This window comes from Trachinotus anak, unplaced genomic scaffold (genome assembly GCF_046630095.1).
Source record: "Trachinotus anak isolate AG129_WGS33_773 ecotype Australia unplaced genomic scaffold, CSIRO_AGI_Tana_v1 ptg000018l, whole genome shotgun sequence".
In the NCBI taxonomy this organism is placed as follows: Eukaryota; Metazoa; Chordata; class Actinopteri; order Carangiformes; family Carangidae; genus Trachinotus; species Trachinotus anak.
In genome coordinates, this window is record NW_027273869.1 from 17,773,692 (window position 1) to 17,800,984 (window position 27,293).

Here is a 27,293-nt window from a genome sequence, read left to right on the forward strand (position 1 = left end):
TCTGCACGTCTCAGATCAAAAATGAAAGGTAAAGCAGAGATCAGTTTTCACGTGTATCAGGGTGATATCGGTCTTTAGCCATGATGGAAAATGATGCTCATCGCTAAACAAGAACATAAACATTCATTAAATTCTCAAAAAAATGTCAATTTGTAGTTTTACAATCTTTTATTTGAATCCCAAATGTAGCTCCCGACCACTGAAGTTGTGCTGATCAAAATAAGAGTTTCAGTGGAAGGTTTTCATGTTTCAGTCTTTTCAAAAAGTAAAATTTATAAACATTTTTGCCCCAAAAAATTTTCAAATCTTGCACTAAATATAGCTTTCTCCTGTCAAAACCTTTTCAATTAATATTTGTCTGTGAGTTGTTTCAGAGACAAGACATGAGTCAAATTCAAGTACATTGTCTCACGTCTTTGAAAATGCCTGAATTTTAAAAACACTGATTACTCGGATGTTGCTACAGAGATTTGACGTGACTAAAATTCTGAACCAAAAACCATATTTTTTTGTGCATTTTTTTTGGTCAAACAGTCAAAGGAAAAACAATGAAATCTCTAACAAATCAGCTTCTTGTGTCAAAACTTTTTCCATTAGCATCACGCGGTTGTGTACATGCTGCTTCAGAGACGAGAAGCGGGTAAAATTCTGAAAGAAAGTCAGAAAGTGTTGGCTTCTTCTGTCAAACCCATTTCCACTCACATGTGATTTTAATCTGAATAACCTGCAGTTTGTCTGTACAACTTCTCACAAACGTCTAAATCGAGAAAATAGCTGCAATATTGCAACGATGGGAACGGGAGCCCTGACGGCTGGAGTCCCGGCTGGGTTTCTGAAAAAGAAAAACAGAGAGTCAAAGAGCTTTAGCTTCTTATCTGCTCAGGGCTCGCTGGCTGTGGGGCTTCATATGTATGTATGCTCATGTGAAGCCATTACATGGGGAGCAGGCACGCTAACATCTCTGCTGTACCAGAACGACTGACTATGTAATACTCTACACCTCTTCCTGTTTCCTATCAATTTCAATCAGTTTAGGCTAACATGTATCCCACACCTTCCACAATCACATCTGCACTGTGTACATACCGTTACATACATTTTATTTGAATGCATATTGGTTCCACATAGGAGCAGTGTGCACAGCTATTGCCCCACACTAGGTGTAATTTAATGAATCCAAACCGTATTTTTGATTTAAAAAAAAGAAAAAAAAATGGCTGCACTCTCTGATTGTAATGTTTTGTAGTTCACCCATTTAAAATGTGCTTATGAATGGTAATTTAACTTTCAAAAGAGCAGACACAAAACTAACAAACCTGACTTCAATGAGAGCCCATTTAACATGTTTGCACCCTGTATTTTCATGCAGACTCCCCAAACATGAAATTCTGTATTTTCTGCATTTCAAAGTGCCTGCTCTGACTGATTATTGTGTGAGCCAGAGGTTTGCATTTCCATGCCACCTTGTGTGACTTATCAAAAAAGATTTTTTTTTTAAAGATATTCATACATTTTATGTGTCACATTATAGTTTGAATAGAATAAATGTAAAGTGTGTTTACAATTGCATTTGAATTTCTCTTTTTTTAAGGTTCTTACTTGAACTTTTTTTCTTGTATTTTGGGGCGCACCTTCAATATTCGATTTCCTTTCAAGTGTAGTCACCTATTTCCTATCTTGGTAATACATTTTCCACATCTGTAAAGTTTATTTTTGTAACTTTATTGGTTTCCCCCGGTGAGTCAGGTAGAGGGAAGGGAAGTCATTACAGCTTAGTCCTCCAGCCTGCCTGCCTCCATCTACACAGCCAGGAGAAAAGTACAGAATGTCGACAGCTATCTCTCATATTTCATCAGGACGCTGTCTTCTCTGGAGACTCCATTTGTGTAGTAAACATCTTAAAAGGTTCCCTTGGCTCCCCTCTCCCTTTCTTCTCCAGCTATTTATTTATTTATTCTTTCTCTCTCTCTCGCCTTTTTTTAGATTCAGTTCGTCTTATTTTTTAAACTGCTTGACTCCTAAAATACAGATATCACAGTTGGGGCCCCGTGAGTTTTTGAAAAATGAGCATATTACTTCCTACATCTCCCTTTCCTTTTTTTTTTTTTTTTTTTTTTTTGTCACAATAAATATTTCCATTTATATGCAAATTATTATCTACTGACCAAGAATGGATAAAAACTCGTCTTGTTTTCATTGTGGTGTGCAGAGCATGTGAGTGTGAAGGCGGGAAGTGTCGGGAGCTGGGAGAGCAGAGAGAGCAGCTCCTCATTTAAAGAGTAAATAATCTCCCATTGCATTCTATTATTTATACCCCTGGCTTGAAAGGGACTGTATTAACTTATAAGTTATAAGTAGTTAGAAGTTACTTACTTTAAACTGGGGGGGAGTAGAGAGCCGACGCTCTGCTTAGCTGACTTCCCCCCAAATTGCTGACATAATTACATGAATGTAATTTTTTATGACTCACAGAAAATCTTGGCATTTTCACTGAAGCAGATAATTAGACTTGGAATAAAGCAGGGGCGGAATAATTAATACATCAAAACTAGATGAACTTTTTCTAATTATTTTTATTTAATCTCCATTCTAATTATTGTTCTAGTCGGCTGAGCGAGATTGCCTTTCTCATTCAGGGTGTGAAATGCACCCGTAGCGCTCAATCCTCACCCAGTGAAATATCAACTAAGCGTGGAGACGGGAAATCACAGGGTGCTCGCCACTCTCTTCCCCCTCTCTCCTCCTCTCTGATTGAACTGTAATTTAAATTTCTCCATTGCCAACAAACAATTTACATACACCTGCCAGACTCTTTTATTTATTTATTTCCCCCCTGACTTCTTCTTCCTCCTCCCCCGCACGTCGCCACCACCTTCACCCTCTACGTCTCCAAATGTACGGCAATCAATATTTCTCCAGCTTTAAATGAGTTTGTTAATTAGTCTAATGTGGTTTGGATAGAGGTTGTGTTTCCCTCCCTATCTCTGCATTCAGGAGGAACGTTTGCGCAAAATAACTGGAGGAAACAAAGTGGGTGTATCTGTGGAAAGAGTTGCTGACCACAGAGTAAATTTTCCCACTTATCTCTGGTGTCACTCTACCAAGAAGCTGCCTCTGAAAAGGAATAGTACATCTGATAAGAGGTGCAGTTTAATGCTGATGTAAACATAATTAACACTCTGACACACACCGCACTCTGTGGGCACACACTCATAGGTAGATGCACAAACAGAACCTCAGATCAGGTTAAGGATAAATTAAGTATTTTCCTGTAAAAGATGAAAAAAATAAAAAATAAAAAAAATAAAAAATCTGCACTTACATGCAAACAAGCCTCCATTCTGTATGCTGTAAAATAAATGAAATATTAGCCTCATACATCAATATTAATTTTAAGAAGCCTTTTCCACAGAAGAGTTCTCCACATAATAACTCAGCAGCAGTTATTCTAAGTCACCTCAGTGAACGTAGGCCTATTCATGCAGGCTGTTTCACATTCTCTTTATATGTGTGCAGACATTTAGCACTGGATGAATCTGATGCTCAGATTGCATAAAGAGAGACAGAGAATGGGTTGAGGGGTAGATTAGGAACTAATGCAAGTAAAATAAATAAAATATTTTTCAAAAAAAAAAAAAACATTCATCACAAGCATGAAATTAAAATAATTCTTGCTCTCCCTCTATATCCACATTTCTTATTACAGTCTGTGTATTCACTAGATTAAAATTGCCGCTTGATTAATACACAAAACAAGATCAGATTTAATTAACATCAGATTTAATTGAGGCCCCTACAATTCTTTTTCCACACTCGCAGTTCAGATAGAGACGATCGCAAGCTTCTATAATTAAACAAATGTAAATCTACCAGTGGCTTTCACACACACACACAAACACACACACACACACACACACACACACACACACACACAAAGAAAACAGATTGATGTGCATCCCATGCAGGCAAATCTCCCCCATTTAAAACAAATATATTAAAGTTATTATTATTCCTTTATAAAGATTACAATTTTAACAGAGAAATAATTTGGGAATAATTTAATTAAAGAGATAATAAGGTTTGAATAAAGAGCAGAAATTCTTCTATATTTTGACCCTGTTTGAATAGATTTGATGACTGGGGTGTGTTTAATTTGCTCGATTCTTCCAACATCTATTTGTGAATATCCAGACAAACCTTAATCTAGATTAACAGCCATCAGAAAGGAGGGCTCATATCCTGTTTAATGAAATCATATTTGCTCGCACACAGCCTTGAAAGCCTCTTAAAACTGCTCTATTTACATGGCTTCACATAGAGGAGCTGAAACACCACTTTTACACTGTAATTTTCATCAGCTGCTTCAAGACGCCGGCATTTTTGGGTTTTTTTTTTTGTTTGGTTGGTTTTTATTTTGAGCTACTGGGTTTCACTCATGTCAGATTGAGGGTGTCAGTCTTGTTTTATTTTGTCATCTCACTGATGTGAGGCCCAGTTTCTTATTTCTTGTTTGCGAGAGTTGATATTCTGCTTGCGTTTAGTTGTGGTATCATGATCAGACCAGATAGCATTCTGTTATCACTGTGTTGTATTATTTCTATGGGCCAATATTTTTGGCACTATCAATGTAATCTGGAGTATCTGCTAGGTGTGTGTGCGTGTGTGTGTGTGTATGTGTGTGTGTGTGTTTACCCCTGCTCTGCTTGGTGGGACTCCATGTTCAAGGCAGGATGGAGGGAGAGCCCAAGCTGCAGGTCTCCAATAAGTACGTAGTGCCACCGTGTGTCTGGTGGAGGAAGTGCGGGTGTTTGGTGTTAGAAAAGGAGGAACCACATGTTTAGATCCCTTGCTTATCTAGTTTGTTTGCATGTTTTGTTGCCGAGCCGTACGTGTCATTCTGTGCGTTAGCTGGAGAGCAGGACGGGTCAGATGAAGGAATGTGAGATGTTGCACTTGGCAGACAAAACAAGTTTCTTATCCCCCTTGATGTGAAGAAGACCATGGAGGATGTGGGCTGAGATCTTCTGCTCAGATGAAAGATGGAGCTCAGACAGAACTACGTGCAAAAAAAAAAAGATGCTTTAAAGAGCTTATTTAAGACACTATTGTGTAAATTAACGCAATATCATACAATGTTCAAAGCTTCATTTGCAGGTGGAAAAATAAAGACTTGGAGGTGCTGTTAAAATATATCGATTTGGATATTTTTTACTCAACTTTGTGTGTGTGCATTTGTGTCCTGGCGGGGCGAGCTGCCTCCTGGCGCCACAGGGATGAAGGCTTCACGCATGGGCTGAGATTACCTGTGCGGGCGCCCTGTGTGGCTTGTTTATGAATCAGCTTTTTTGTTCCGATTTTCCCCTCCACTTGTGTCTCTTTAGGACAGGTACCTACACCCAGGGAGGGAGGGAGGGAGGGAGAGAGAGGGAGAGATGGTGGGCGGCGGCCAGCCACACCTCACCATGAACCCTTCACCTGAAGATGACCCGCGGGGGTGTTTATAACTGTGGTTTATCTCCATGGCGATAAAGCCTCGTGCTACAGCTGTGGAATGAAAACAGGTCGGCGGGCCAGACAGACAGGAGTCGAGGATGTAACGTAACACACACCAACCTCAACCTGCTGAGTGGCGAGCCAGTGGCCTGCATGACCGCCCTGCAGAAAGTGTGAATTAAGGAAAAATCCTAAATCCTCTCACACCTGTTATTTCATTCAAACTGAACTGCTGCATTTTTGATTTACCCTGAACAAGCATCAACTTTATTTAGTTTATATGTTTTCAACCCTCTTCCAGAATGTGACTGAAATGATTTGATCAATCTTTAGCTGAAAAGTGATGTGATTTGATCTATGTGAAGTCGGTTTATTGTTGGTTTGGTTACCTTTTAAGTAATACTACAGTATAAAACAGTATTATCAGCATGTAAATACAAAAAGTAAAAGTAAAAGTACTCATTACCCAGCATTCATCATATTTGAGAGTTGGCACGAGTGTATTGACATGATGGTAAGCACCCTTTTAATGTTAAATCTGGTGGAGGTTGACGCTTTTTAACACTGTGATGTGATTAAATTCTAAACACTGCGTCATATTTTATAAGTTGATCACATGTTTTGTTTGTGACATCATAACTACAGCTGTAAAGTCAAAGCATCTTTCATTGTGAAATTTGGTGGAATAAATGAAAAAGTATCATAAAACATAATTACAAGTACATCAAACTGTACTTAGGTATCGTGCAACATACAAGCAGAGGTTATGATTGTTAATACTTATTATATATTTATAAGAAAATACACCCTCTACCAGTAAAACAGTCATTTTAAATCAGCCAGAAATGTTTTTTTTAACAGTTTGAATCCATTTCACAGTGGATCTTTCCTAATAATAAGAACCTCACCTGAGTTAACCACACCCCATTGTGCAAAAAACACCACAGGCACCCACACACATACACACGAGCTTCTCAGGACATCGAGTCACCCATGAAGCACCAGTGTGTTTACACAGGAGCACCGTTCAGCTGGAACACTCAACTATTCCAAGCATGTGTTACATTCAAGTGTTGGGCCATTGTGAGCTGGAGAGCCGCCTGTTGTTCGAGTGACTAATGTAAGAATGACACGAGCCAAGTGGGCTTAACTTGAAGTATACGAAGTTCGCTGAATGCTCACACATTTGGCAGTCAGAGTGCGGCGGCGGTGGCGGCGGCGGCGGCAGCAAGGGCAGCGTTTCAGAATTTCATCTCGTTTAAACCAACAGGAGGAGAAAACAAGTAGTTTGAATTGGAGCAAGGCCTTCCTCCTCCACCATCATCATCATCATCATCCACTCTTGTCTCTTGCTGCATCATCCATAGGCACCGATTCCAGCCGCCCCCAAACCACCAGTTCAATTACCCATCATGCCCTTGACCTTGGAGGTCAGCTTGCTTTGGAGGATGAAGCCTTAGATGTCCGGAGAGAGAAATAGAAAGTGAAAGAGAGGGAGGGGAAAAAAGAGAGCACAGGGAAGGAGGGATTGAGAGTTAGAAGGGGTGAGGTGGAGAGATGGATTGTGGGGAAGGGTGAGAGAGAGCGAGATGGAGGGCGAGGGATAGTGTGTGTGTGTGTGTGTGTGTGTGTGTGTGTGTGTGTGTGTGTGTCTCTGTGTGAGAGAGTGAGAGAGAGGGGGGAGGAGAGTGGGGGGAGAGAGGCCTCAGCCCTGCTCTCTCTTATCTCTTCAGCTTGGTGGAGTTTTAAATTATTCATTCCCTGCTGCTCCCGCCGACTTACACATCTCCATCACACGGCTGCCCGCATCCGCCCGGGGAACAGGCGGTCGCCACGGCAACCTTATCGCAGATCGCAGATTTCGGCTCCAGAAATGAAATAAAAGAGGAAATTGGCTGTATTAGCATAAGAGGAGTCAGCCCGGAGTTGAATACACACATCACCCCCCCTCCTCCTCCTCCTCTACTCCCCCCCATCCTCCCGCCACCGCCACCGCCGCCTCCCCCCAAAAGCTCACAGCAACACCCCGCCCCTGCCTCCTCTCCTTATCAGCACTGTCTGATCGCTGCTCTCTTTTTCTATATTTTTTTTTTCTAATTCCACTCTCCCTCACCCACCTCCACCACCGCTGCCGCCGCCACCGCCACCAACTCGCCCTCCAACCACACACCCCTCTCCCTCCGCCGCCCCCACCGTCGCTCTTTGTTCCTCCTTGCGCTTGGAGAAGAATGGGGTGACTGGGTGGGAGAGAAAAATAGATGTGGTCGCCGTGACCTCTGACCTTTTCAGAGGGGAGTAAACAATAAGCAATAACCTGGGAGATGTGACTCTGGCAGCAGCGCAGCTACTGACTGACAGCACACTTTATTTCCTGTCCAATAGGACCTTTTCTCCCTCCTCATCATTTTATTATTGGTGTTTTTTTTCCCCCTCTTCTTTCTGTCCATCTTTCATTCTTGGTCCAGTCCGCTGGGATCTACCATCTCAATATTTAGAGTACTGGGCGGCGGTGTCTGACGCTGACCTTAAAAAAGAAAGGTCTGAGATATTTGTTTGGCTTTCAGGTGAATGGATGTAACTTCCAGACTGTGTGAGGCCTCACCAGTGTAATCACTCTTTGCAAAAAAAGGGCCCAGGTCCACATTAACATCCTCCGTCAATACATAATCTCCTATAGCCATCAGCAGTCCTCCATCAATGTGAAGCCACAAAGGCCAGGGCACAATGCAAACTCTTTAGGAGACACCCATAAATGTGTTTCCCCCCTTAGTGCCTATTCTGCTGCCACTTAACCATTCGGTAACAAGTCGTCCCCATTGCCCCCTCCCCACCCCTCCTTTCCCTCTGCTCCCCCCCTCTCCGCCCTTCCTTCCCTAATTGAAGTTAAACAGCTGAGAAATAGCGACCATGTCCCCCCCAGATGGTTATAAATGTCAACATACTCTCCCTCTTAGATTGACACTTCCCTGGGGAAGAGTGCATCTGCAAGTGTGTGTTTGTTATGGTAATCATCTTCCTCCCTCTCACATCTTTTGTGCAAATCAAACCAGTAGGGGGGCCAATAAGGGACAATAACGCCCACAGTGCTCGCTGGTGGCACTCTCTATTATCATCACCATCATTATGGCAACTTAGTTAAATGTTATTTTTACAGACAGCTGTGTTTTCTTTAGGTCTCCAATGCCCACAGATAGAAAAAAAAAAAGCATGACTGAATCGATGAGGGATTAACTGCAGCATTCACTTTGTTAACTCACTCACTCAGCCTCCCCCTCACTTTTCTGACTTCCTTTATTTCTCTTTTTGTTGATCAGAGTGTGCGGCTGCTTCAAAACTCCCAGCTTCATCAGAGGTTTTTGGCCGGGATCCGATCCGACCCAGTTCTGACCTTTCCATCAAATGCCATGACCACACAGTCTGTCTGAGAGCAGGTCGACCACAACATGAATCCATAACTGGTGACAAAAGTTTGGAAACATAGCCAGAAGTTTGAGACTAGTTATGCCCAAAATTTACCCTTTGAATTATAATTAACTCTAAAATTCTTATTTAGTACAAAATGTAATAACATGACAGAAAATACTCTCACCTGGTTGGCTGACAGGGTTGTGCATAAAGTCATATGGAGTATTTATTTATTTATTTATTTATTTATTTATTTATTTATTTATTTATTTATACATACACACACACACACACACTACTATGATTTAATCACTGAAAGTTTCCCTTTAGTGATTCAGTTCCTCCTGCATGATTTAATGATATAGTAATATTTACTGCATATGAAACAGGACTGACTGATGTGCCAAAAAATATCATATTGCAACTATTTTTACACATTTTGCGATTTGAGTCACAATTATAGTTTGAATGGTAATGTTGCATTTCATTTTCCCTGGAAAAAAATATAAAAATGATGATGTGATTTTTTTGTTTGGGTCTCTACCAAACAAGTCTGTTCCTTTACATCTGCAGAAGATGATTTACAGGCCAGGGACATCTCTGTAGAACAATAATGCTTCATTCATAGTCATTCATTTTACCTCTGTCAAAAACATTGCAGCTCTTAAAATTTGGATATTGGACTTGATCATATTGCAATTTTGGTAATATTTCTAATACTGGTGGAGCTCCACTGAGAAATTACTTCAGTTTGGTATGGATTGGCTCTAATTATAGGGATACCCAGGGAGGCTCAGTCACTATTGCTGTGGAGAAGAAGCCTAATCCAGAATGCTTTACTGACATATCGGAAACAATTCAGCAACAATCATCGTTGCAAATTCATCTGAAGTGATTTCAACTGCTCAATATTTTTATTTGTGTAATATTTTCTTTCAACTCACCCTTATCACAAAACGAAATTTCAAGCTTGTTAACTTTTACTGGTGAAATTAACAACAATGGGTTGAACTGACAATAGTAAAACTTAGTAATTAATCTTACAGATTAAAATACTCTTTGTGTCTGTGGTAAGTAGCCCTGGTGTAAGTACCATAATGCGCTCTGGGGTAAAGAAAATAATGGACTCCGGGGGGAAAATACCACTCAGGCCTCCCTTTGCCTCCGCCTCATCTGCTATTTTCTTATATCAAGACCTCATTGTGTTTTATTATTTAAACTTTCATGAATGCTTGTGTGATCTAAGTGCTTGTGTTATCACAAAACTGTATCATAGCCATTATATCAGAAGTGGACAATGCTGACTAGCTTATATCCGGACTAATAACAGGCCAAAAATGGAAAACCATTATATCACACTATCCCATAGGAAAATAATCAGATACATAGGCATCTAATCTGATGCATTTCTCCCACTCTTAGCTCTCTGTCCCAACACACACAACACTGGGTAGGAAACTGTGGAGGAAGAGGATGGGACATAGCTTCATCACACTCAGACCAACCACCTCCACCGTCTCTGAGAGAAGCCAAAACGAACAGAAATAGGCTGATCGTATTGCCGGAGGGCTCAACTTGGCTGGAGGTCTGTAGTTCAGATACACAGTTCAGAGATGTTTTTGTAAAACAAACAAAACAAGAACTGCTGCAGACACCATCTAACAATCTTATCTATTCATTCGAGTCCAAAACTGAGCTCTTGAAGATACAGAAAGTAGCTCCTTTCCCATGAAACAATCCAAATGTCTCTATTCTGCCGCCTTTTGTTCATCCATTCATCTGTTTCATCACAAGCGCCTTAATATTGGAACAATTCTGATTGCTTCTCGAGGCGTTATCTCCTGAAAGGCTTCTTTCCCTTTCGTCCTGCTCTCTAATTCCCGAAACCCTCCTCCTGTGTTTCCCCACTTCGTAGCATCGGGCCTGTTTATTCCCCAAGCTCTTAATCTGTTTTAAGTGGTGAATACTTTGGAACAGTGAAGAAAAAGGCCTTAACATGAAGACAGCCCAGGCATCCTGTGCCATGCTGCTATCCTTGGTGGTCTTCTAAAGCTCCCTCTCCCTCTGTTTCTCCATGTGATTGTGCCTAGTGTGGTTGGAGGCTCATCGCAGCCTACATTTGATTTCACATGGGCTATAGAGACACTTAGCGCCTGTGGCTCTGTCCCTCCCACACACAGTCTGCTAGGAAGAGCTGTACCACTCACAATCCGATGTGTAGGTTTGCTGAGAAGCGCCTGTAGTGATGACAGTGTGTCTGTGTATGGAGAGTGTGTGTTTGCGAGAAAGAGAGAGTGTGTGCTCGCTTGTAAAGTGCGCGTGTGCAAGTTCGATGCCAAGACCACACATCCAGTACAGTTTTTGTAGAATCACACACATAGAAATACACAGGATGTCAAGCTAGTGGGTTGGTAATAGTAAGTGACAGGGTGAGACGGAAGACAATGATGATCCCTCACCGTCCTAAAATGGATCGGTGCTGCGCCCCCCTTCCCACCCCGGTCCAACCCCTCCGTCCCACGCTTGTCCCTGCTCCCTGGCCCTGAGCAGATAACCGCAGTGGGACCGCAACTGGGACGGGGAACGAATCTCAGAGGTGCGTCCCGTAACGATGATGCGCCACTCCGGCCAAGGGAGTGTGGGCGCAGAGGGGCTGATACCCCACTGGTTTGTGGGTAGAGGCGTCACACTCGGTTCTAGCCGTTGGGGGTCGAGGAATAAGGGGACACTGTCTTTTCTTGTCCATTCGGACGGCGTTGGTCACAGTGGATTTTCTGAGCAGGCTGAGGAGTAGTGCATGGTCCCACACCATGTTAAAGACTGTGGGACGGCAGCCATTTGTAGTCCTGTTTGGACAGGCATCAGTGTGCGGTGGGCTGGTGATATGGACATTGGAACAAAGGGGATTGAGACAAGTGTCAACAACAACAACAACTACAGCCCAGTCTGTGTTTGATTTGATGTAGTTTGCTTCAAGCCAAAGCAACTGCTTTTATTTTTACAGCATCAAAGAACAAAGCCCAACCAAGATGTCAGATGTAAAGTTTCTCTGCAGAAACAAGAATACACTGAAAACCGCAAAGGTATTTTCAACGGCAGTTGCTGACGGCAGAAAATCTCTGCCAGGTATCAACATCTTTAAATCTATCAAATTTTAACAACCAAATTTAGAATTTATTCCCGCAGCTGCAGTATGATTTCGTTAAGGAAGAACAAACCAGACGTGAAATTTACCAGCAAAGACAGAACATTTACATTTACACATATTTTGACAAAGTTAAGACCATGGACCCTGTAAGGTTTGTGAAGTGAAAGGCAAGGGTCATACTCCGAGTTACTGTTGTTTTCAACAAAAAGCAACAAACATCTGAGATGTTTCAAAAGAAAGTAGCAAGGCTTCAAAGGGCTCTATTTTATTAAGATGTGCCTGCAGATGCACAGAGGCAACAAAAAAAACGCTCTATTGACAAAAGAAGATAAACTCATGACATGATTTTTAAGGCTTTGCATAATGGATTGTGTACTAAAAAAATTTAAAAATTAAAAAATGCACCAATTTTCTGTTTTACAGAATAAAAATAAACCCAATACATACAGTATCTCCATGAAAAAGAGCTTACAGATCTAAAATGGTAAACTGACAAGTCCAGGAGAATAAATCAGGCCTCAAGTACTGGGCTGATTACAATAAAACCGTGAGAGAGACATTACAAGATACTCATGAATACAAATAACGTGCGTAGTATCCTCGAGTGCGAGGCAATGTGCTTGGTAATATCCAAGGCTACAGCGTGTGTGTTTGTTGTTGTGTGTGAATGCGCGGCTGTTGCAGGAAAACAAGCGAGCAGGGCCCATAAATCGTGGCGCTATCAGTGGTCCGGTCTCAGCCACCCTTGTGTTCTTTTATTGAATGTTATTGTAGCTGGACGGCCCCTTGGTAGATATTTCCTGGTCAGAAATCAAGATCAAAGCCGAAGGGTTGGTGGAGGAGGGAGGAGAGGGAGGGAGGGGTGACTAGAGGAGAGGAGGAGGATGCGAAGGAAACAATGACTGATGGACATTGGAGGAGAGGGGAAGAAGAGGGGATAAGAGTTGGAGTGGGTGGCCACTGGCACTGCTTTAAAGTTCCGGCATAAGAGTGAGTGGTGATATTCGACTTAAAGTGAAAACTGGGGGTGTGAGGAGAGATGTAATGTGGATTTAGGATCATCCTACAATGAAGGATGGAGACAATCTTGCTATCGTTTGCTGCGATTGGTCAGATGATGGGTGTTATTTTTTCTGCCTTTTTCCCCTTCTTCTTTTTAGACAGTGTAGGAGTAAGAAAACACAACAGAGATCAAAATATCACAACTTTTACAAGTTATATCCACCAGAGGGAAATTACAAAAGATACAAACTTATTATGGAATCATGAAACTGTGTAAGAGGTCTGCGACAGAGTGAGAATTCAGTGGGTGTATTTATTTAAGAAAACTTCTGGACGAGAGTCGAATTTGTAAAAGTTTTGAACTCTGTTTTGCTTCAGATGTCTTCTCACGAGGTATGAATGTTTATACGAGATGTAAAGAAAAATATATTTAAGAGTTTGACCCAGGTTAGCCAAAGACAATCAGAATGAGCTTCCCAAATTTATGCATTTTCTCACAGGTTTTGCAACGAGTTTTCAAATCAAAGAACTCCAAATAAAAAAAGTAACAGACAACAAACAAAAAAAGTAAATATAATCTCAGTAGAAGATCAGATTGATTTTGATCCTTTTATCATACAATATATCTCCATTAAGCACAAAAATGTGTCAAATTTTCAATTCCATCCTACCCTGCAGTAATACATGGGTACCCAGGTATGCTTGGATAATTAAGATTACCCCTCCCATAAAGTCTGGGGTCTTCCAAGCGACATATTAAAAGAATGATAGTCACACTTGAATCAGCAGAGGCAGAGATATTTTAATTTAAACTGCTACTATTAATAGAAACTACATCCTAAACTTCCCACAATGCAACAATGGCATTTTTTGTTTGACCCTTGCTGTTCTGTGAAAGCATCTTTCAAATTCAACATCCCCGGCTTTCCTTTACAAATTTCTACTCTTCAAGCCCAAACTGGTATGACCCTGATGACATCATCAAGGTGATTTCTCTTGACACTGGAGATCCCCTGCCAGATCACATTATACAATTGTTTTCACAGTACTGGTGTTCATCATGGTGAGTAAATTGACCTTAATGAGTAAAATCTTTGAAATGCAGAGTACTCAATTTCAAATTTCCTAACTGCATTTAAAGAACATGGAAGTGGATTCAAAGGAAACGCAGACTTCTTGCTCTGTGTATTATGCTAACAGTCTGCACTGAACGTAAACCAGTGAGAGGAGGGGAAGTGATAACTCAGAAAATCAAATGATTCCTCATTTAGTTGTGAACCGTCTGAATCCCCTCTGATCCACCGTTTAAAGGATTCTCTAACGAAATCTCCGTTAGCGCACCCTCACTGTTTTTTTCTCGGTACCCTTCTACAAGAACGGGACGTAATACATTTGTTAGTGAAGCCCAAGTGCATCGACATGTGGGCGTGATTTGTTGGACTTCCCTGTGGCCTCTCTCTCCTTGCCTTTAATTGCTGTGGGGATCGCAGGGCGGCAGGGACAGAATGGACTCCAGAGATTGTGGTTCCACCGCTGCTTCCCAAACTGGCTTTTCTCCCCATGCGTCTGCTCGCCAAGCACTCCCAAATTCCCCCATTTGCCACCCTCTCACCCCACACCTCGCCTGGGTAATGGAATCAAAAACAAGCGCTTCTCTCCAAAGATAGACCCTCATTTCAGAGAGGAGGCAGGGTTGACTCTGTCGCTCTTTAGCAGGGAGCTATAAAGCGTGGAGTAGTTCAGAATTGGCTGAAAAGGCCAGTACACCCATCATCTGACACCCACGTCTGGTCTTATTCTTACTTCTCCCCTTGTAATGTCACTTTTCCCTTTACCTCCTATTAAATGTGTTCCCATTATATCCCCTTTTTCCTAATCTCCTTTTCATTGGCTTTTTTTACTTTCCTTCCCTTTCCACTGGCCTCGTCTCCTTTCTGATATTTTTCTTGTCCTTCCCTTTCCTTTCCTTCTCTTTCCACTCGCTTTATTTCCCTTTCTATCCACTGGCTTCTTTTCCTTTCCCCCTTCCTATCGTTCTGTTGACCTCCTTCGCTTTTCACTGGCTTCCTTTCATTTCCTTTAACTTCTTTATTTTCCTAACCTTTTCCTCACTGCTGGCCTCCTGCCAGTCTTTTCCTTTTCTTCCTTTTCTTTCCACAGAATACCTTGCCTTTTCTTTCATTTATCCCAACCGCTTCTTTCCACTGGCTTCTTTTCCTTTCCTTTCTGGTGGCTTCCTTTCCTTTCTGCTGGCTTCCTTTACTCCTCTTCTAATCTCAGCCGAGCACTGGGAGCAGATAAGGCTTATTTAGTGTTTGGAGTTTTTCCCCTCCGTCCTACTGGCACTAGAACATCTCCTACCAGGCCATGGTAGATGAGGACAGCTGATACATAGCAGGAAGCTTTTTGTGTATGGAGGATTTGATCTCACCCTGATCCCAAACACAGAAACGCTCCCTCTTACTCAGAGTCGCATACACTCTGATCAGACACGTTTCTTTTGGCCCCTTTTTGGCCCCACACAAGTGTTGGAGTAGTCTGATTGCATATTTAATACAGAAGTGATCAATATGATACTGGCCATCTTTGCCTGTATTGATTCTTGTGACATTTTTGATCAGATTTCACCAAAGGATGTATGCACGTTATTCTTAGTAGCATCAGCAGCAGCTGTCCCATTGTGCTGTTTTAGAGACCTTTGTTCATTCTCACAACAAGTTAGGGAAACTTATTGGTTGTTTTCTGAGCATTTCCTTGGTGTTTAAGCACCGTTTATTATGTGTAAAATGAATAAAATGACAGTGCTCCCTTTGACGTGGTGGAGTTGCTGGATACCACTGAGAACAGCTGCAGTTTACTTCAAGATACTTCCAGTTAATAATTTTGGTTTTTGGTGCAACAACCAACATATTTGTACATTTTCCCGTTAAAAGTGTGAATTTGTACAGAATTCTGAATGAAAAACTTAAAATCTGAAGTAGATTTCTTTTTATGGAAGAAAGAATTGTTACATGAGAAAAATCTATATCAGATTCATCTTTGTGAGTTCAATAAAAAGAAAAGCTGACGACAAGGCTGGAGGAAGTGGAAAATAACTTACCTCCATCAAAAAAGGAAAATTACACCTTACAGCTCTTGTAAATATTAGCTGATTTTATCCAAAAATATCTGTAAGCTATTGTTATTACCTGTCGAAAACCTCCATCTGTATAATCCTAAATTGACCCCATACAGGTCTAAGATGCACAAAGGAGTAAAACAGCAGCTGCTCTGGTTAGTGTGATTAGAGCAGTGTTTTAGTGATTTGGCAAGATGCTCTGGCGATAAACAAGTGATTATGTACATGATCCACTGCAGCCCCCCCCCCCCCCCCCATCCTCTCCCTTCTCCTTCCAAAAGCCAACGTGTTGGATCTGTGTGTCTGAGTCTCTGATCTGACACAGCAGAGGCTCTGGAGCCCGGCTACCTCAGGGAGGTCTACACGGATAAGCATTTAAAAACACTAATCTCCCAATCACTATCGCGCAAAAGATAACCGTCTGCTTGGGCAGTGATCAGCGTGGAGATTATGGATGTGATCTGGATCTGATCACTCCTCCTGGTGATACTGTATCAGATGGGTGTTTCAAATAGATTTGGGGAGTTCTGCTCCAAAACTGAAATTATCCAGCTTGTTAAAAAAAAAAAAAAAAAACTTAAACATCATCTCATTGAGAAAAAAGTAAGCGAATACTGTCCTCCAGTAAAACTCATCTGGAAACTCCAGACGACTCAAAAGATACCAAAACCAGACTAATAGGAGAAGAAATATTGGGCTTATGTACTTAGAGAAACAAGACTACAAATGAATGATAATGTTACCCCATGTATTCTGGGTGTGCAACTATATCAGCTAATATATACGTAGTGTTTAAAGCTTTTTTTACGCCTCAAATTGGCCAAACAATCAGTTGTCGCAGGTTTAATAATGGAGGAACAAGCACCATTGAAAGTTCGATCACATGGTCGACAAGTTCACCATTACTGATGCTTTAAGTGTGACTTTTCAGTTGACTTTGTGGAAGAGTCATTCATTGTACCCATTTTGTTTTGTACATTAACGCACATCCAGACTATCCACCAATCACTGTTGCCCTGCTCAGTGCTCCCATATAAACCACCAATCCCATCACAAGTTGAAACTGGCCCCTCTGGAGGAACCTTGAGGAATATGCTAACCAGTGCTAACCACCAAGCCAACATGCAGCCCAACTATATGCTCATTATATATATCATATATGTTTTTTGTCTTTTAGAATTCATGTCAAAGGAGATGACCCTGTATTCAAATAGTAACAGCAGAAAAATTGAAGGTACAGTGAATTAAATGTAAGAATGATGTTTAACCACAAAAGTGCACAAATGTCCATGTTATTTTTGGAAAAAAAAGCATAAACTGGGGGCTTTTCCTCAAAAAAGGTCAATGCAAAATTACTTCAGTTTGATGCCATTTAGTTTGCTATATGCTCTGATTTCAGCCATAAAGGTTCACATCAGGTGGAGAAATTGATTTCCAGTCTGTTTTTCCTCCTCTACATGCTTGATTCAGTCATTTTTCAGCCCGTCTCTCTGCCATTAGGTCATGCTGTACTGCTGCTCTGATCCGTACAGTGGATACAGGCTCCTTGTTTTGGTTGGGCCTCAGGTAAACGTCAACCGAGCCAACGCTTCCAAAAAGGCCTTTCTCATCTTTCTAGCTGAGCGTGGCGTAACCACGGCACAGACAAAACACCAAATCCAAAGCTGATCGACATCAAAGCCGCCACTCCTCTATCTTCCCTCTGTTCTCTCCCATCGCTCCTTTCACACCCCGTTTCCCACAAACCCAGCTCCACCCAACTGTTTCTTCGTCCTTTCCCTGACCTTGTATCGCTCTTTTTATCCACTGATTATCAACGGCCGTAGCTGTTTTGCCTCCCCCGCCTCCTCATCTTCTTTCTCTTTGCTCATCCCCCTTTTACTCTCAGTGTGTGGGCTGCTGCTCAACAGGAGGTCGTCCACAGGTAACTCGGTGGAGCAATGGTGGCCCGCAATGCTAATCCACAGCAAAGAAGAAGAAAGAGGGGAAAAGTAGAAGAGAGGAAATGGGATTAAGGTGGGGTGTGCGTCTAACAACACTACCATCATCATCATCACCATCATCGCAGCCTTAATCAAGCCCAGTTACATCTCAAACCAGCCTTGAATGTTTGCCGCTCGTAATAATGTGCACCTTCTGTCTAATTTGGCCATTATTCAGGCCTGTCAGACCGCAATTATTTAGAGCTTATCTCTCTCGCACACGAGATGACGCGTTTGTCACGCTTTTGGTCCACGCACAAACACACACACACAGAAACACAGCACAGACACACACACACAGGGCAGGCAAGGCGCTTTAGAAATTCCATTGATGACTGCCTGCGATATCACCCCCCCCCCCCCACCCCCACCCCCACCCCCATCACCCGCCATCATTACTGCATTGATTACCTTGGTTGGCTTATCATCTACACATATTCAATCTCATCAGGAGAAGCCACACACATGCATGCACACTCCATATTGTTTACGCACAGATAGAGATTGCATTGTTGTTTATCCCCAGAGTTTGTTTATTCTATTGGCTGATTTGTGTTTAGTAATGTCATCTATCCCCCTCTGGACTCGGGAGCCAAGCAGTGGAAAAGAAAGAGGAACACAATCTCTCCATTCAGATTGGCTGAGAATAGGATGCATGATATTGGGTTTCTATGATCTTTTGTGAGCCCGTAATTTGATGCCACGCAAAGTGTTTAGCGGAACAAATATAGAAATGTTGTTAAATTATATCATAAATTAGTGATCAGGAGGAAGCGACAGAGGGAGGGAGACGAAGATATGTATGTATTTACTGCACTGATTGGGTTACATTCGCCATAACAAGACCAATGTTCCACTATTGGGGTTTTTTTTTTTTGACATCCCAATTTAGCTAGTGTTATTTGGAGAACAAACCAGCCATGTAAAAGTACAAAAGTTAGAGTAATGGTGTTTTTTAGGCAATAAAGCCAATGGATGTGGCTGTCATTAAAGCATCTTTACAATTGCAAAACAATTCTTATCACTGGGAAATGCTACATTTTCCGAGGATGAGGAAATGAGGCGGTGAACAAAACTAGCCATCAGATAGTGCGCCTCCTTAATTCTCTCATCCCCTGTTAAATAATATCATTATCATTGCCTAATGACGATGGTGCAGCAGTGCTTATGGAATAAGCCGATTAGGACAGAGACAAACAGCATGGGGCCAGGAAGCACGGCAAGGCCATTTACCACTTCATACAGGACAAATGAGTGTGTCCCTACCATCTTTCCTTCTCTCATTCCCTTTTTCAATCTCCCACCCCCCTCCACACACACACACACACACACACACACACACACACACACAGACAAACACACACACTCCACTTCCATCTATTTCATTTCTTCTTCTTCTTATTTTTTTTATTTTTATTTTTTTTAACACCAGGCCATCATGAAGTATTTGATTTCCTCTCCTCCCCTCCTCTGCCTCCTTCCCCCTCTCCATTCCACCCCCCCCCCCCCGCCCGCCCCTTCTCCTTTGTGCGGAGGTAATCGTAGATGCAAAGGGAAGGGGGCCGCGGGGCTCTTATCAGCCCATAACATCTGTTGGCGTGTCAGGTGATGAGATGGAGCGCTCGCGGCCTGCCGGCGGCCTGGACGGCTCCTTTAATGCAGAGAGGGGAGTGTGCAAACAAACAGCGGCTGATAGGGTCTATGCTTGTCACAATCGCTCAGGACCATGATCTATCTTCCCCCTGCCTTTTCGCTCTCTCTCTTTCTTTCCCCTCTCTCCCTCTCTGTCTCCATCTTCCCCTCTCCTACTTGAGTGCCCATGTTCTTCTTCACTTTCCCCACAGACCTTTTCTCTGGCTCTTTAGTGCACCCCCGTTTCTATTTTAAATCAAATCCCTCCCTTCTACGTTCATTAAGTTTCTGTAATTTAGCCTTTTTATGTTTGACTCATGATTATGGATGTGTGTGTTCAGGTTATAATGGTTTTCGGGAGCCTGCAGAAGCCAGAGAGGAAAGGGAAGTGGATGTCTGACAGTGAGATGTCGTAGATAAGATGGTCAGTGGGACTATCAGTGGAGACTTACAGTAGCCTTATCAGGAGCCGTGCATGCTCAAAGAAAATGTTTCGGCCTTATCAACGTGCTCATTTCCACAATCATCAGCCACATCAACAGTGCCAGCAGCATCACTGGGAGCACCGTCATTATCATCATCAACATCATCATCATCATCATCATATCCATCATCATCACTGTCATTATTAACAGCATTGGCTTTGTGACGAGGAAAACCATCAGGACCATTATCATCATTATCAAGGTCATACATTTTCCCATCGTTTCTGCCAGTTTCAAAAGGTCGACACACGAAAGGTCCAGTTTAGTTTTTCATTCTACATTCTGATATTTTTACTAAAATAATGTCAGAGATACAACAATAAGGTCCTGGAGTTACTGCCATTGTTGGTTTTCTATCAGCCTTTGTCATATTATTTATACACTTGAATATGATTTGAATATGTCCTTCATTGTAGTATCTGTAACATGGTATGTATTTTGTCTGTTATTTTGTTACACTAGTGTGTATTTTCCAGCCACTGTGTCCAGGTATTGTTCTTGTTATGTGTTGTATTGTACTTGTGGGATATGTCATTAACAACAACAACTTGATATTGATTGGTTCATGCTGTTTTAAACTTACTACAGCGCATCACTGAATTTACTGCAGTCACAACCGACTCCTGCACTCAACCCCTAATATCCTTCAATTCTCTCACCCTGTTCAGGGTCACAGGGATCTGGAGCTTATCCCTGCAGAAGGAGGCCTGCTGGTCAGCCCAAGGTTAAGGTTTGTGACTAAGGATGACCACGGTTTTGCTGTTAGAGCCCCCACACTCCCTCAAACTCTCTCCTCAGACACTGCAACTCATTAACTTCTTTCAATCTCTTCTCAAAATGCATTTCTCTGTCTCAGCCATTTATAATGTTTAATATTTAGTTTTATTTATATTGTTTTTAACTAATTATTGTTTTTATAAATTTTATTTCCTTTTCTACTATGCTCAGGCTCTTTGGCCTTCTCTTTCATCTGGTTTTATTTTTTTCTGTGAGGCACTTTGTAACTTTATTTATTTAGTTATTTTTATTATTATCATCATTATTATCATCATCATCATCATCATGTGTCACATGTCATAACAGTCCCATCAGGCCTTTGTGCAGCATTTCTATCAGTCTGATAAACTTCATGGATATTTCACATGAACAAAACTGGATGAAGGACTTAAAACATGAGACATTCTCATAGGTCTTAATACAAAGCTAAAGAATGTTGACAATCTTCTCGTAATGGTCAAATAATCACGTTTTGTGTCATTTATATGAACACACACACTAACACACTCACACACACACACTCTCTCTCTCTCTCTCTCTCTCTCTCTCTCACAGTTATTACAGCTGGTTAGCTCTGAGCATAAGAGCTCTTCAAGTTAAATTTGTCACATTAGCTTGTTAAGCTGCAAAACATCTGTTTATCACTTATAAACACAATGTTTCTTTAGCAGCTGATATGAAAAACCACATTGTCAAAAAAACAGTGGAAACTACAATTCTCTCACTAAGCCACAGTGTATTTCAAAACAAAATGATAACTGAATCAAATTGGAACTTTAACCCAGAGCCAGCAGAAACCCTTTGCTCTCTATCCCATCCCAAATGAAATAGGATTTCACCCCCATGTCTAAGTGCTTTGCAGGGTGTACATCAGCCCCTGTGCTGAACTGTACTGCTGCGTCTGAAGCTACACAACTATAATGTCATTGTCAGATGGCTTGTGGCAGCAAGATCAATAGTTAGTAATTCCTAGGCTGGGGGTCTGAGAGTCCTCGCCCTGCCCTCTCTGTCTGTCCCCCCCAAGCTAGAATGTCCTCTAATGGAGCAGGCCAGATCTAATCACGGCAGTAATTGAAGTTTACTTTGAAGCTTTCAATCTAGGAGAATATTTAAAGACAAAGCCACCATGAAACACTATCTACTGTCCCAGGCCTGATGTGATCTGGATCTAGTGGCCTCTTCAATAATAGATGAGAGTCTCAAACATACTTTTATCCTTCCTATCGTCACGTTTGTGCATCAGATTTAACTTGATTCAAGATTCAAGGGCCTGGCCATCGTGAGCTTTTTGAAGAACAGTGCTAATGCAGATATTACGGTTTATGCTTCTGCAAACCATTACTCTTCAATATATTTAACTTGTTGGGGGTTATTGAAGTTTATTTTGTGGTTCAGTTTGTGGACAAGCAAAAAAAACTAACAGGAAAAAATGGCGACATAAATATATTCCGACCATCAGTGCAATTACCTGACAAATGTCTGACATTAAATACTGTATAATTAGTTATTAAGACACGGAAAAATCTGGATGTGGACATAATAGCAGAGTGGTTGAGTTATGGCTCTGGTGCTAGACAGACACCATCAGAGCCAGAGATAAAGGAACTTTCTTGCCATAATTAATGCAACAAATTACATACAAGCCCCACTTCCAGTGCAAGGATTTGCAGATGCAAACATCTACAATGAGAATCATAATAAAATCTTATCAATGCCCTCAAAGCCAAGTGATTCCAAAAAAAGTTTGCAAAAACTCAACAACCACCCACTGAAATATAAGATAGAAGATAAATATATACCACTCTGAGCACAATGTAAGTCGACATCACAACAGCATCATACTGCACATACAACAACCCAAGCACAGCCACCACAAGAAGGTAAGTTACAATTAATACCAATGCAATAACAAAAACAAGTAGACAAGTAGTGAACACAAGCAGACAGCAGCGGCACGGCAGCAGGAATTATCAGCCAGTGGATGCCAGAACGACTACAAGCAGATCTGTGACACAGCAATAAAACTGCCAGAAGCCTCAGCAGCATCACAGCATACTAATATTACTAAGCACACAAACACAAACTGAACAGGCCAGAAAAAAACCCACACATACACAATATGAACTGGAGAAGCGGCACTTAGCTTGGCAAGTGAAGCAGTAAAGCCCTAGAGGAAGAGTCACTGTGGTGTCAAGCTAGGGCTGAGTCATTTGGAAAAATCTCTCCATTTGCCAATTTTACCATTTTACAGTCACAACCTAAATTGTAACATATTCCTTAAATTACACTCTAGGTCTGTACAGAATACTAGTACATAATACATAGTACAACGACAAACTGCTAGTAATCATTATGGAAGCTATCTTAAATCTAGCTGACTGACAATCCCTGTGACACTGTTGACAACTGCCAATTCTAGCTAGCTGCTTGAGCTTATGTTAGCTTCATGTATGAATAGTACACACTCCATCCTGTTTCTGCATCATTTTCAGAAGTTTCTGAGTTTTTAGGCTTAAAATATTGATACAAACAAACCATCTAGCTAGCTGCTAACTACCAAACTCAAAAACCAGAGACTAGACTGTGTAGCCCTAGCTGGGACGACCACATGCAGATAGCATGTTTGTGGCTAAAAGAAATCATATTTTAAGGCCAACAAATAGACACAAAATGAGATAGCAGCTTGAGGGAGTGCAGCACAAACACAATCCCTTTTCCACAAAGCAGGATTGAAGTGCAAAGTAACCGTACACGAGCAGCAGCAGCAACAAGTGATCTCATCGGCAAAACAACAGCATCAACTCATCACGAAACACATGGGCACATGAACAGTAGGGAAGCATCATAATGCATATGCCAAACAGACAAATGCCATTCGTAATTATTTCACGATTAGAGAATTTAGCAGCCATCAGCACAAATGAATGGTAGAAAAAGCAGCACTTACCTTGTTGGAGTGAAGGATCTCAGCAACACACGGGCCTCAAGCTTGAAGTGAGTGAGGATTTGAGGCCCGAGATGTTACGTAGCACTGATAAGCAGCAGGTGAACATCAGCACACGGACATGAGCATATGTTTGGCAATGGGTGTGAGTGAATGCAGAAGCAGTGGAAACCATTGAGTAGAACCTGCGAAGCATTGCCAAATATGGAGTGTGTGCAGAAGATGTTTGTGTGACAACCTATGCTATATTATGCATTTCCCACGCAGGCCATACTGCAGAAGAGCAGTCATGTTTACATCCTTAGCCTGGCCAGCACAGAACAACCCACAACAAAGTGCAGCAAAAGTAATTCCACTCATCACACTAAAAACAGGATGATGATTCATATTCACTATTTCAATCAACAGCTTGTCATAATGCACACACCAAACGACTACCAAGAGAAACACAAGCTCAGCCACTACAAGGGAACACTAATAAACAGCAAGATGACAGCCCCGCAGAAGCAGAGATGAGCAACCAGCCAAGGCCAACACATCAACCACAAGTAGATCTGAGGCAGAGCAGGCAGCAGCAGCATTTCGCCAGCACACCAAACACAACTTCACAGGGCCAGAGACATCACCTCACAGCACAAACATGAGCAAAAGCTGCACTTACTGAAGCTGAGGAGAAGCAGTTAACTCTTCTCAGGACCCAGGGGGCCAACAACCGCACCGGAAACTGATGAGCAGCCCTGAAGCAGCCACCAGCTGACGAGCTAGCTTAAGTCCCCAGCATCTGGAGGAGCCTTTCCTCCAGAGAGCTGGCCGCTAGCCTCACGGGGTGGACGGACAGGTGTGCCGCACGGTGACCGCGCCTCATGAGCAGTGGGCGGGGCCTCCACAGCGTGGAGAGCGCGCCTAATGCGCCACGGCTGTGAGTCTGAACCGAAGCAGCTGATAAATAATATTCCAACATCAAATGTCTTCATTTGGCCATTTTCATTACCTATTTTATATTTATAAAAGAAAGAAAGACAGGCACCAATGGTGACTCAAAAATTATTAAAAAATAAATTAATTATTTATTTCAGACAGATAAGGTTCTGAAGGTCTTTTTTCTCATATTAAACTTAACAGGTGACAGGTGTTGGGGACATGACTGAAAGTCAAAGCATTTCACAGTTCTGACAATGTAAGTCATGTTCTACTACAGGCCATAAAAATCTAATTGATGTTAAACTGTGTTTTAGAGATTTTTAGGGAAAAGCTTGTGCACACACTTTGGGTTGTCCTGGTGGACTGGTGTTTAAGGTGCATACTATGCAATCGCCTCTTCCCCTGCTTCCTGTTCAAGTCTTGCCAGTGACCTCTGTTGCATGTCTTACTCTTATGTCTACCTATATTTCCCTTTTGCATCTCAATTGTCACTTTCCAATAAAGGCAAAACTTTGAAAAAGATCACAAAATTTGTTCCATTGTTGTATTTTTTATAGAAATACATCAGGCAGGTGTCACCTAAGTTCAATACCACTGGTTGTGAGGACAAACAGGATACATGAGGTGGATACATGATTAAATATCAGCCCAGCCCAACCTTAAACAAGTCATAAACTTTCAAATTTCACTATGTATTAAACATGTTAAACATTTGCCTCGACTGTACTTTGTTGTAGTGACTGAAGGACTTCTGTTAATTGGGTTAGTTGTCTTGAATCAGTTTGTTGTGGCAGCTGCAGGTTGTGTCAGTGGTTGCAGTTGCCTCGGTGGCATCTGTCCTGGCAGTGGCTCTCTGATTGATAGGCCTGAGCACAGAGGGGCAGCGGGAGATGAAGAGAGGTCTGATAGCGGGCCGCTAGATACTCCCTGATTCACTGTGTGTCAGATACTGATAACACTGAGACTCGGAGAGAGAAAGGTAGAGAGAGTCTGTGAGGGAAGCAGGAAGAGAAATAAGGGCATAAATGAATACTTGGAAGAGGAGAGGAAGGAAGAGAGTGGGGGAAAAGAGATGCCTTAGATGTCACGTCTATAGTCAGTGTGGAGTATGGGATTGTGGCCGGTAGCTTATTTCATCACACTGACAAATCGAGGTGTGAGGCCCATTGCTCTCGACTTCACGTTGTCAGGGGGACAAGACTCCTCACAACATGATCTTCCTCCTTCGTCTCTCCTTTTCGACTCTCCATCACTCTTTCTCATCTGTTTTTCCTCTCTGTCTCTGTAAGTGTGTGTGTGTGTGTGTGTGTGTGTGTGTCCTTGTCCTGGTTTTTATTAATAACTATCTGTGGGAGATGAAATAAAGGCAGTGTGTTTTTTATGTGGCTGGCGTTGTCACAGTGCTGTCATTGTAATGTATGTCTTCCGATAGCACTTTGAGGAAAAAAAAAATGGAGTGCACCTTCCTCTCCTCTTTCTGCAGCTGCAGTGTATCAATAGCATCACTCACATCTCCCCCCACCCCCCCCTCACTTTCTTCTTTCTCTCTCTCTCTCTCTTCTGTCGCAATCTATCCACTTTCCCATTTTTTTTTCTCAGATGCCCCAACCTTATCTATCCATTTTATCTCCCTCCAGTTTTCGGCGCCATTTCTCCTCTTCTTCGCCTGTCGCTCATCCTGGTGTCACCAGGTTTTCTGTCGCCGGGGGAAGAAAGCAGAAGGTTTCAGGAGGAAGCAAGCTCAGTCAGGAGGTCACCGATGACACACATGTGCACACAAATGTACCGTGCACTGCGCCTGATGGTCACGAGTCATTTAGTTTTCAAAAGAGTTGAATATTTTGGACACATACCTGTCCATCACAGAGGTGATGCCACTCAGACGTCTGACTGATGCTCTGAATTCCCCAAATGACAGCCATACCTGACTGTGTCACATGCTCATCATCCACACGCAACACCTGCAGGAAGTACAGTACAGCACATGCTAGTGATGTGACCATGTGGTTTTAACCTCATGACATCTTACCTGTGTGTCATCAGCTTGACCTCTGCATGACTCTCCCTGTCTGAAAGAGGAGTATGCACCACTGCGTGTGTCTGAGTGTCTTGCGTTGGATTTGTGTGCATATCTTCCTCTAACAAATTCATTTCCAGTAAATGCAAAATTTCCTGTGGCATAACTCAGTAACTTCAGCATTTTCAATTCATGACATTATTACCACAATCACTTTGAAGGCATAAGTATAGGCAGGTTTAACTCCAAAGAAAATGAACCAAACCTGCAGCACGGACAGTTTTTGGGAACCAGGAGGCCAAGAATGATTAATTTGAAGGTACAAATTAAAACTTCATAATAAAAAAGGAATAGTAATTCAGTAAATTC

The 27,293-nt window shown here is 42.0% G+C and overlaps 1 long non-coding RNA gene across 1 annotated transcript; it reads right to left on the minus strand.

Annotated features, from left to right (window-relative positions):
- Positions 1–4,005: 4,005 nt before the first annotated feature.
- LOC139635148 (uncharacterized) lies at positions 4,006–25,457 on the minus strand. The gene is made up of 4 exons (XR_011694132.1): positions 24,648–25,457; positions 5,218–5,390; positions 4,890–5,056; positions 4,006–4,786 (listed from the first exon to the last, which is right to left on the minus strand). It is a non-coding gene; the product is annotated as an uncharacterized lncRNA (long non-coding RNA).
- Between the last annotated feature and the right edge of the window lie 1,836 nt (positions 25,458–27,293).